This window comes from Oncorhynchus keta, chromosome 35 (assembly GCF_023373465.1).
Source record: "Oncorhynchus keta strain PuntledgeMale-10-30-2019 chromosome 35, Oket_V2, whole genome shotgun sequence".
NCBI classification, from domain to species: domain Eukaryota; kingdom Metazoa; phylum Chordata; class Actinopteri; order Salmoniformes; family Salmonidae; genus Oncorhynchus; species Oncorhynchus keta.
In genome coordinates this window covers 77,284,689-77,290,688 of record NC_068455.1, presented here as the reverse complement: position 1 = coordinate 77,290,688, position 6,000 = coordinate 77,284,689, and positions in this window count along the sequence as shown.

Below are 6,000 nucleotides of genomic sequence, written 5' to 3'. Positions count from 1 at the left end.
TTCCTGTATGTTTCTTTCATCACACCATGTCTCATTAGCCATAAGGCATACGCCCCCGCCCCTCTTCTTACCAGAAAGATGTTTGTTTCTGTTGGCGCGATGCGTGGAGAAACCCACTGGCTGCACCGCCTCCGATAGCGTCTCTCCAGTGAGCCATGTTTCCGTGAAGCAAATAACGTTACAGTCTCTGATGTCCCTCTGGAATGCTACCCTTGCTCGGATTTCATCAACCTTGTTGTCAAGAGACTGGACATTGGCGAGAAGAATGCTAGGGAGTGGTGCACGATGTGCCCGTCTCCGGAGTCTGACCAGAAGACCCCCTCGTTTCCCTCTTTTACGGAGTTGTTTTTTTGGGTCGCCGCATGGGATCCATTCCGTTGTCCTGGTTGAAAGGCAGAACACAGGATCCGCGTCGCGAAAATCATATTCTTGGTCGTACTGATGGTGAGTTGACGCTGATCTTATATTCAGTAGTTCTTCTCGACTGTATGTAATGAAACCTAAGATGACCTGGGGTACTAATGTAAGAAATAACACGTAAAAAAAACAAAAAACTGCATAGTTTCCTTGGAACGCGAAGCGAGGCGGCCATTTCTGATGTGATGAATCACACTTCACCATCTGGCAGTCTGATGACCAAATCTGATTGATTATTATTATGTTATTATTTGTGCCAAGAGAATGCTACCTGCCACAATGCATAGTGCCAACTGTAAAGTTTGGTGGAGAAGGAATAATGGTTCGGGCTAGGCCCCTTAGTTCCAGTGAAGAGAAATCTTAATGCTAATGCTACAGCATACAATGACATTCTAGACAATTCTGTGCTTCCAACTTTGTGGCAACAGTTTGGGGAAGGCCCTTTCCTGTTTCAGCATGACAATGCCCCCATGCACAAAGCGAGGTCCATACAGAAATGGTTTGTCGAGATCGATATGGAAGAACTTGACTGGCTTGCAAAGATCCCTGACCTCAACCCCATCGAACACCTTTGGGATGAATTGGAACGCCGACTGCGAGCCAGGCTTAATCACCCAACATCAGTACCCGACTTCACTAATGCTCTTGTGGCTGAATGGAAGCAAGTCCCCACAGCAATGTGCCAACAGCTAGTGGAAAGCCTTCCCAGAAGAGTGGAGGCTGTTATAGCAGCAAAGGGGGGGACCAACTCCATATTAATGTCTCTCTGTGTGTGTTGCTACCTCTTTCTGAGGTCTCTAACATGTCAACCACTTGGCCCAACATCAAGCAGCTCATCCAATGGCTGATGTTCTAACACTTAGTCTGTGTGTGTGTGTGTGTGTGTGATGATGATGATGATCTAACACTCAGTCTGTGTGTGTGTGTGTGTGATGATGATCTAACACTCTTCAATAGCACTCCAGTACTCAGCAGTGCCAGGAATAAAAAATACATTATCCCAGAGAGAGACCGAGAGAGAGAGATGGAGAGATGGAGGGATGGAGGGATGGAGAGATGAAGGGAGAGAGAGATGAGGGATGGAGAGAGAGAAAGAAAGATGGAGAGAGATGAGGGAAGGATTCCAGACCTTGGCGGAACGCCATGACCGTGCCTTCTATACATTGCTGGAGCAATGTGGATTGAGGTTACTACAGTAACCTCCCAGACTGTCAGTTACCTTCCAGTGGTGCCTCTCCCCAATCAATCCCGGATTCCCGAGAACCCCGCTTACCTCCTCTGGAGCGTTATTATGATGGAGGTCCAGGATCCTGCCAGATGTTTCGCTCCCAGTGTTCTCTCATCTTTGAGCTGCAGCCCTCTTCATTTCCTTCGGATCGCTCGAGGATAGCGTACTTGATAATGCTGATGTCTGGGAGGGCTCTCGCCCGGGCTACGGCAGTGTGGAAGCAACAATCTACCGTTTGCCTCAGTCTGGAGGAATTTGTGGCGGGGCTACGTAAAGTGTTTGATTCTCCGTTGTCCGGGCGAGAGGCAGTTCGTTCCAACTCTGTCCGGACTCCCATAGTACGGCGAACTACGCGGTGGATTTTTGCACTTTGGCAGCTGAGAGTGCCTGGATCCTGATGTTCGACGCGTTCCTTCATGGATTATCAGAGGAGGTTAAAGACGAGCTTGCAGCCTGGGAGCTGCCTACGGATCTCGACTCGCTCATCACCTTGACCATCCGGATCGATAGGCGGCTACGGGAAGTTAGATCCCACCTCGCCTCCGAGGAATCCCGGAAGTCTCCGGTGTCTATGTTCTCGAGAGAATCCGAGATTACCCGAGTTCCCCGAGAGTCTCTGAGGTCTGCTGACTCGCCTATTCTGGAGCCGATGCAACTCAGCAAAGCTGTCTCCAGGCCAACATTTACACAGACTTAACACCAAGAGTTGTCTGTATTGCGGGACTACCGATCATTATGTGTCTACCTATTCATTAAAAGACAGAAGGGGACGAGTGACGACAACCCCACCACCGAGGAGCCAACCCCACCACCTAGGAGCCAACCCCACCGCCTGGAGCCAACCCCACCGCCTGGAGCCAACCCCACTGCCTGGAACCAACCCCACTGCCTGGAGCCACCCCCACCGCCTAGGAGCCAACCCCACCACCGAGGAGCCAACCCCACCACCTAGGAGCCAACCCCACCACCTGGAGCCAACCACACCGCCAGGAGCCAACCCCGCCGCCTAGGAGCCAACCCCACCGCCTGGAGCCAACCTCACCGGCCTGGAGCCAACCTCACCGCCTGGAGCCAACCCCACCATCTAGGAGCCAACCCCACCGCCTGGAGCCAACCCCACCACCTAGGAGCCAACCCCACCACCTAGGAGCCAACGCCACCGCCTAGGAGCAAACCCCACCGCCTGGAGCCAACCCCACCACCTAGGAGCCAACCCCACCGCCTGGAGCCAACCCCACCACCTAGGATCCAACCCCACCGGCCTGGAGCCAACCCCACCACCTAGGAGCCAACCCCACCACCTAGGACCCAACCCCACCGCCTGGAGCCAACGCCACCACCTAGGATCCAACCCCACCGGCCTGGAGCCAACCCCACCACCTAGGAGCCAACCCCACCGGCCTGGAGCCAACCCCACCGCCTGGAGCCAATCCCACCGCCTGGAGCCAACCCCACCACCTGGAACTAACCCCACCGGCCTGGAGCCAACCCCACCGCCTGGAGCCAATCCCACAGCCTGGAGCCAACCCCACCACCTGGAACTAACCCCACCAGCCTGGAGCCAACCCCACCGCCTGGAACCAACCCCACCGCCTGGAACCAACCCCACCGGCCTGAAGCCAAACTCACCACCTGGAGCCAGAAACTCAGAGCAACTGAGAGCTCAGCCACTGACCTCTCGCCGTTTGAGTGTCCGATGGGCTTCAGCCGCCGCTCTTCCCTGAGCAAGAGGTCAACATGCCAAGATGTCGCCTGGTTGGCTCTTCTCAAGACCACCTCCAGGTATCGACGACAGGCGGACCCCCACTGGACCCCGGCTCCTTGTTATCGTCTCGGGCAGAGGGTATGGCTGTCCACTCGGGATCTGCCCCTCCGGGTGGAGCCCCGCAACCCCCCTGTACTATCAACCCTTTCCCCATCTCTCCAAGCCCCTCTGCTGATCGTCTAATGTTGCCCCACATCCTTCATATACATCCCACTTTAAATGTATCAAGGATTAGATCTCTGTCTCACAGCCCTCTGTCTCCTCTTTCCAGAGAGAGAGAAAGAGATGGTGATGGAGGGATGGATGGATGGATGGAGAGGGAGAGAAAAATGGAGGGAGGGAGAGAGAGAGAAAGAGAGATAGAGGATGAAGGGATGGATGGGGAGAGAGCGAGAGAGAGAGGGATGGAGAGAGAAAAAAATGGAGGAATGGATAGAGAGAGCGAGAGGGAGATGGAGGGATTTGAGAGAGATGGAGAGAGAGAGAAAAAGCTGGAGGGTGTAGATAAAATGTGTGAAAGGGAGAGAGAGAGAAAACAGGATGGGAGGAAGAGAAATGAGAGAGAGAGAGAATGAACAGAACAGGAAGTGAGGAAAAGAGAACAGGAAATAAAGGAAAGGAGAGAAAGAAAGAGGGTGCAAACAGAGGGGGGTCGATAGAGAGGGGGGGTAGAGAGAGGGGGTAGAGAGAGAGAGGGGGTAGAGAGAGAGAGTGGGGGGGGTAGAGAGAGAGGGGGATAGAGAGAGAGGGGGGGGTAGAGAGAGGGGGGTAGAGAGAGGGGGTAGAGAGAGAGAGGGGGATAGAGAGAGAGGGGTAGAGAGAGAGAGGGGGTAGAGAGAGGGGGTAGAGAGAGGGGGGATAGAGAGAGAGAGGGGGATAGAGAGAGGGGGGTAGAGAGAGGGGGTAGAGAGAGAGGGGGATAGAGAGAGGGGGTAGAGAGAGAGAGGGGGGATAGAGAGGGGGGTAGAGAGAGAGAGGGGGGTAGAGAGAGGGGGTAGAGAGAGGGGGATAGAGAGAGGGGGTAGAGAGAGGGGGTAGAGAGAGGGGGTAGAGAGAGGGGGTAGAGAGAGAGAGGGGGAGAGAGAGAGGGGGGGTAGAGAGAGAGGGGGTAGAGAGAGAGAGGGGGTAGAGAGAGGGGGTAGAGAGAGGGGGATAGAGAGAGGGGGATAGAGAGGGGGGGTAGAGAGAGGGGGCTCTAGAGGGGGATAGAGAGAGGGGGTGATAGAGAGAGGGGGAGTAGAGAGGGGGGTAGAGAGGGGGGGTAGATATGAGACAATCGACAGAATAAAGTGTTTGTCCATTGATTCACATTGAGAGAAATAGAGAGAGAGAGGAATTGGAGGGAGGGAGGGAGGGATAGAGAGAGGGAAGGTAGAGTGCACTCAAACAGCCTTGGGCAAGGTGACAGAGAGGGATAGAGGGATTCAGGGGGAAAGAGAAAGAGAGAGATAAACAGCACTAGAGAGAGAGAGTAGAAAGAGGAAGTGGAGAGAACAAAAACAGAGGGTATGTGTGTGAGAGAGAGAGGAGTGTGTGTGTGTGTGTGTGTGTGTGTGTGTGTGTGTGTGTGTGTGTGTGTGTGTGTGTGAGAGAGAGAGGAGTGTGTGTGTGTGTGTGTGAGAGAGAGAGAGGAGTGTGTGTGTGTGTGTGTGTGTGTGTGTGTGTGTGTGTGTGTGTGTGTGTGTGTGTGTGTGTGTGTGTGTGTGTGTGTGTGTGTGTGTGTGTGTGTGTGTGTGTGTGTGTGTGTGTGTGTGTGTGTGTGTGTGTGATGAATGAGAGAGAGATTAGACCCAACCAAATCATGAGACAACAAACACATGGGAAAGAATTAACAAAAAAACAGAGCAAACTAGAATGTTATTTGGCCCTAAACAGAGAGGACACAGTGGCAGAATACCTGTCCACTGTGACTGACCCGAAATTAAGGAAAGCTTTGACTACGTACAGACTCAGTGAGCATAGCCTTGCTATTGAGAAAGGCCGCCGTAGGCAGACATGGCTCTCAAGAGAAGACAGGCTATGTGCTCACTGCCCACAAAATGAGGTGGAAACTGAACTGCACTTCTTAACCTCCTGCCCAATGTATGACCATATTAGAGAGACATATTTCCCCCAGATTACACAGATCCACAAAGAATTCAAAAACAAATCCAATTTTGATAAACTCCCATATCTACTGGGTGAAATACCACAGTGTTCCATCACAGCAGCAAGATTTGTGACCTGTTGCCACAAGAAAAGGTCAACCAGTGAAGAACAAACATTGTTATAAATACAACCCATATTTATATATTAACTATTTGCATATCGCTACAATACTGTATATATACACAATGACATTTGTAAAGTCTTTATTATTTTGGAACTTCTGTATGTGGTAATGTTTACTGTTCATTGTTTTGTTTATTTCATTTTCGTTTATTATCTACCTCACTTGTTTTGGCAACGTTAACACATGTTTCACATGTTTCACATGTCAATACAGACCCTTGAATTGAAATGTAATTGAATTGAGAGAGAGAGGGTGTGTGTGGGGCAGAGAGAGAGGGTGTGTGTGGGGCAGAGAGAGAGGGTGTGTGTGGGGCAGAGA